Source organism: Oncorhynchus kisutch, unplaced genomic scaffold (genome assembly GCF_002021735.2).
Source record: "Oncorhynchus kisutch isolate 150728-3 unplaced genomic scaffold, Okis_V2 scaffold3385, whole genome shotgun sequence".
Lineage (NCBI taxonomy): Eukaryota > Metazoa > Chordata > Actinopteri > Salmoniformes > Salmonidae > Oncorhynchus > Oncorhynchus kisutch.
In genome coordinates, this window is record NW_022265330.1 from 136,501 (window position 1) to 142,500 (window position 6,000).

Genomic DNA, 6,000 nt, shown 5'->3' on the forward strand with positions numbered 1-6,000 from the left:
TATAGGCCCTGGTCTAAAGACTGAGGGTCTGTATCCTAAAAGACACCCTATTCCCTATAGGCCCTGGTCTAAAGACTGAGGGTCTGTTTCCCAGCAAGCACCCTATTCCCTATAGACCCTGGTCTAAAGACTGAGGGTCTGTATCCCAGCAAGCACCCTATTCCCTAAAGGCCCTGGTCTAAAGACTGAGGGTCTGTATCCTAAAAGACACCCTATACCCTATAGGCCCTGGTCTAAAGACTGAGGGTCTGTAACCCAGCAAGCACCCTATTCCCTATAGGCCCTGGTCTAAAGACTGAGGGTCTGTATCCTAAAAGACACCCTATACCCTATAGACCCTGGTCTAAAGACTGAGGGTCTGTATCCCAGAAAGCACCCTATTCCCTATAGGCCCTGGTCTAAAGACTGAGGGTCTGTATCCTCAAAGACACCCTATACCCTATGGGCCCTGGTCAAAGTAGTGGACTATATATGGAATATGAAGCCATTTGACAGTGACTGTGTGTACCAACACTGTTCAGACTCATTAAGTCATCCTGTTGCAGTGTTTTAGTATATTGATGATGTGGCTGTGCGTTAGCAACAGGCGGGCTGGCGCCAGGGGCAGTAAACACACAGACTGCGTACTAAATAGAACCCTATTCACTACACAGTGCACTATTTTTGACCAGGGCCCTATGGAACCAGGTCAACAGTAGTGCACTACGTAGGGAATAGGGTGCTATTCTGCCACAGTAAATACAGTACTGAGAGGGCGTCAATGAGTCACTAGTCCTTTTGTCTGTCTGTATGTCCGTCTGTCTCTCAACAGATTAATGATAAATCAAATGGGATGTGAAGATTTACAGATAAAGGTTGTTCCTGGATGTTTCAGATACCAGTTCATCTGTCAGCAGGAGTCCAAACTGATCCACATGAAGCGTTGTTCAGAAACAACGATTCCAAAGCTACGAATCCCTTTGACTCGTATGGTTTTATTCCTAAAATACCTGTTATCTGTTGTGACTGAACCGGTGTGGCCTGTCCTTCAGTAGCCAATCAAACTGTTATGTACCTGCATATGACTGTCCGATAACAGCTGTGTGAACAGTGTGGGAGACAGCTGTTCTAGCCAATGAGAGGCAGCGGGTAGACCTATCCCCATTCTAATAGGCTACGGGTGGCACCTTCAACATTCAGATGCTTGTTAATTAAATTGCTTTCCCAATGTCACATTTTTGTCTTCATTAGTTGAGTGACAACCGATGAAAACTTGGTTGTCCATCGTTACCAAACGCTAATGGTGATCCCCCCCCACACACACAGACCACTCAGTTAGAGAAGTGATCTCAGACAGGCCCAGCTCAGAGAGGCCAGGCTCAGGAAGGTCCAGCTCAGAGAGGTCCAGCTCAGAGAGGCCCAGCTCACAGAGGCCCAGTTCAGAGAGGTCCAGCTCAGAGAGGTCCAGCTCAGAGAGGTCCAGCTCAGAGAGGCCCAGCTCACAGAGGCCCAGCTCAGAGAGGCCCAGCTCAGAGAGGCCCAGCTCAGAGAGGCCCAGCTCAGAGAGGCCCAGCTCAGAGAGGTCTAGCTCAGAGAGGCCCAGTTCAGAGAGGCCCAGCTCAGAGAGGCCCAGCTCAGAGAGGCCCAGCTCTTGAGCTCCCATCAGCAGCAGATATTCATGTTAAATGGAAAATGTCTGTACATGCAAACAAAAATGTTGTTCATCGTATCGAATCTAACTGAATCACATTGATTTGTGTATAAAATTGCCTTGAGAGGGAAAGATGCACATTCCTATTAAACCACATAACACTCAAATCACATAAGTCCGGTTCTGATGAGGTATGCTCTGGTAAACAGCTCACAGGCTGGATCCCAAATGGCTCCCTATTCTCGATATAGGGCACTACTGTTGACCAGAGCCAAATGGCACCCTATATAGGGAACTACTGTTGACCATAGCCAAATAGCTCCCTATTCCCAATCTCTATAGACAAACATTGGTAGTAGAATGGCCAGAACTGAAAAGCTCAGTGACATTCAACGTGGCACCATCACAGGAGCCACCTTTCCAACAAGTCAGTTCGTGAAAGTGAAATGGTTGGAGACTCAAAAAACCACTCAAGCGTTCTTCTCTTTTGCTCTATGCATCCAGGTGAGTGGGGCTTGGTCACTGATGAGGGTGAAGTGGTGCCCTAGCAGGTAGTATTTCACGCTTTCTAAAGGCCACTTTACTGCCAGAGCCTCTTTCTCAACGACTGAGTAGTTGGTCTCCCGTGGTTCCAGCTTCCTGCTTAAAAACAGGATGGGGTGTTCCACCCCTTCTACCTCTTGGTAGAGCACGGCTCCCAAGCCGACCTCTGAGGCATCCGTCTGAACAACTCGCTCTCTCTCAAAGTCTGGTATCACCAGCACTGGATTATAGCAGAGAGCCTCCTGTAATGTCTGGTACCACCAACACTGGATTATAGCAGAGAGCCTCCTGTAATGTCCTAAATCCTTTGGTGGCCCTTTCATCCCATTTGACCATGTTTTGGCCCTCTGGCTCTAGTCATGTCAGTGAGTAGGGTGGCCACTGTGGCATAACTTGGGACGAACTTCCGGTAGTAACCGGTCAACCCTAGGAAGGCTCGATCCTGCTTCTTGTTTTCTGGCCTCGGCCCATCCTCTAATTGCCTCCACCATCTTCAGTTGGGATTTGATCTTCCCACGGTGTATCCCAGATACTCGGTTTCCTCTAACCCCACGTAACATTTGGCAGGGTTTGCTGTGAGCTCTGCCTTTCTAAGGGCGTCTAGCGCTGCCTGTACCTGGGGTAAGTGAGATTCCCAATCTGGGCTGTAGATCTCCACGTCATCTGAATAGGTTGCAGCGTAAGCTCTGTGCGGGTTTCAGGACTTGGTCCATTAGCCGTTGAAAGGTGGGCCCCTGCGTAAGCCAAATGGCTTGACTTGAAACAAACCGTCAGGGGTTGCAAAGGCTGTTTTTTCTTCGGCTCTGGGGGTCAAAGGAATTTGCCAGTAACCTTTGGCTAGGTCCAGGGTCGTAATGTACAGAGCGTTACCAGTTTTCTCCAGCAGTCCATCTACTCGGGGCATTGGGTAGGCATCACACTTGGAGATTTAATTTACCTCCTGAAAACAATTTCAAAACCGCCAAGACCCATCATGCTTGGAGACCATCACAATTGGGCTAGACCCTATGTGACTCTTCAACCACTCCATCTGTCAACATTTTTCTCTGCTCTAATCGCAGCTCGTCGAGCCTTGGGAACCCCGATACGGCCTAGTGCTTAATTTTCTCCCTGGTAGGGAAACAATATCATGAGCCGTAACCTCAGTTCGGCCTGGTATCCATGAAAACACATCTCTGTTTTTATGAACCAGGGTCTTTACTTCCTGTGCTGGGGACAGAGAGGTGAAACATGCACTTTTGGCTGCCTCCTGAGTGGGTATGGGGTACGTGACAATGTGTTTCTCTCTCTCGCCATGCTTTTAACTGGTTAATTTGATAGATTTGTTCCGGGGGCCGACAACTTGGCTGTCGGATCCGATAATTAACTTCTTGGCGCACCCATCCCGTTAGCGGGATCATTTTTGTCAACATCCGCTGAATTGCAGAGCGCCAAATTCAAATTAAATTACTGAAAATATTTAATTTTGATGAAATCACAAGTGTAAAACTCAGCTTAACTTGTTGTTAATCCACCTGGCGTATCAGATTTCAAAAAAGCTTTACAGCAAAAGCTATCCAAGCGTTTATGTTAGGACATCTCTCTCAGCAGACAAAACATTACAAACAGCTGGCAGCAAAGTAGATTGGTCACGAAAGTCAGAAAAACAATCAAATGAATCGCTTACCTTTGATGATCTTCGGATGTTTGCACTCACGAGACTCCCAGTTACACAATAAATGTTCCTTTTGTTTGATAAATATTGTTTTTATATCCAAAAACCTCCATTTGGTTTGCACATTTTGTTCAGAAATCCACAGGCTCGTGCAGGTCATGACGGGCAGACGAAATTTCCAAATAGTATCTGTAAAGTTCGTAGAAACATGTCAAACGTTTTTTTATAATAAATCCTCAGGTTGTTTTTACAATAAATAATCGATAATATTTCAACCGGACCGTAGCTTTTTCAATAGGAGAGAGAGAGAAAATGTCTGCTCCAAGCTGTTGCGCATACAAAACTCTGCTGGCACCCAGCCATCCACTGACGCGATGTGATCCATTTGCAAATAAATTCATAAAAAATCCTACAATGTGATTTTCTGGATTTTTTTTCCTCATTTGGTCTGTCATAGTTGAAGTGTCCCTATGATGAAAATTACAGGTCTCTCTCATCTTTTTAAGTGGGAGAACTTGCACAATTGGTGGCTGACTAAATACTTTTTTTGCCCCACTGTACCAGCTCATAGGGTGAAAACCCCCAGCGAGGCTTGGGGAACCTTGGAGGTTTTCCCACTCTTTTTTTCCCACTCTTATAACTTCCTTAGCCCATCCGTCTGCGGATGGTAAACCGATGTCCTCAGCTGTTTCACCTGCCACATCTTACAAAGGTCTGCCATAAGGCTGGACATAAAGGGGGTCCCCTGGTCAGTAAGGATCTCATTTGGAATCCCTAAACTGGTGAACAAGAGCACTAATTCCATAGCGATATTTTTGGAAGAATGGCTTCTGGGTAGCGAGTGGCATAATTTAGGATGACCAGAATGCATTGGTGCTCTCTAGCGGATTTGGGTAGCGAGCCCACTATACTTCCGGCTTGGTCAGGAGTGTTGGACTTCTCAAATATGCTGTTCTTTTGGCCTAACCTCGCAAAGTTAGGAAAGTATCTACCCAGTATTATATCATACGGCATCTTCTGGACCACACCGATCTCATAATCCAGCAGCTCGTCCTCCGTTTGTATGCTCACTAAGGCTTTCGGGTATCCTGAATTTCAACTCCAGATCGAAATACTATTTTTGAGCGTCCCCTACCAGGTATGGTGCAAGAAGTCCTGCCCATTCTTCTTTCGGTCACTTCTCTCTCGCGCTCTGCCGTCCTTTCGAAGGTGGTGATGCTTCCACATATTCCTTCTTGGTCATTTTTTGAAGAAAATGATTGACCCGCCTCTGGGTATTTGCAGCTCGAAACTGAGCCCCCCTTTGGGCCTTCTCTTAACTCCTGGGTGTTTCTCTCTTGCTCTTCTCTGAGCAGCTGGTTGGTGCAGTGCTGGACCTGTAATGTGTCCTAAAGCATTCACATTGCAATCCTGATGAGCTATTTGTTGAGCTCTAGTTGCCTCGTTGGGCTGCCGTTGCTTGTAACAGTGCCTGTATGGCTCCCTCCATACTCATTTTCCCTGAGCAAACTGTACAAAACAAACAAAGCCACAACAAATAAAACCTGACAGAATACTTTCAAAAATATATTTTTTCCTCTACCTAACCAGCAGTTAGTCACTATAACCACTTCAGGCCACACTGTGCCTGCATTCTCCACCACGTGTAACAAACCTCTTCAAGGTTAGGAGAGTTTGTCACAAATGAAGTGGGAGACTGTCACCAAAATCACCCCATAATGAAAGTTATTTCGAACAGGATGATACCCACCTCCTGTGTAGAAATGATACTCACCTCCTGTGTAGAAATGATACCCACCTCCTGTATAGAAATGATACCTACCTCCTGTGTAGAAATGATACCCACCTCCTGTGTAGAAATGATACCCACCTCCTGTGTAGAAATGATACCCACCTCCTGTGTAGAAATGATACCCACCTCCTGTGTAGAAATGATACCCACCTCCTGTATAGAAATGATACCCACCTCCTGTATAGAAATTATACCTACCTCCTGTGTAGAAATGATACCCACCTCCTGTGTAGAAATGATACCGACCTCCTGTGTAGAAATGATTCCCACCTCCTGTATAGAAATGATACCCACCTCCTGTGTAGAAATTACTCCCACCTCCTGTGTAGAAATGATACCCACCTCCTGTATAGAAATGATACCCACCTCCTGTGTAGAAAT

General features: G+C 46.3%; 1 protein-coding gene across 3 annotated transcripts in view; it reads right to left on the reverse strand.

Moving 5' to 3' along the window:
- The window catches only part of LOC109881608 (b(0,+)-type amino acid transporter 1), a 60,426-nt gene that overhangs the window by 43,862 nt on the left and 10,564 nt on the right, over positions 1-6,000 (reverse strand). Inside the window, exon 1 of one of the 3 annotated variants that reach the window (XM_031820447.1) lies at positions 5,866-5,936. The exons of the other annotated variants lie outside the window; for them this stretch is intronic. The gene's annotated coding sequence lies outside the window, so the exon portion shown is untranslated. Of the gene's footprint in view, positions 1-5,865; positions 5,937-6,000 lie in introns of those variants that run through there. 3 annotated transcript variants of the gene reach the window in all.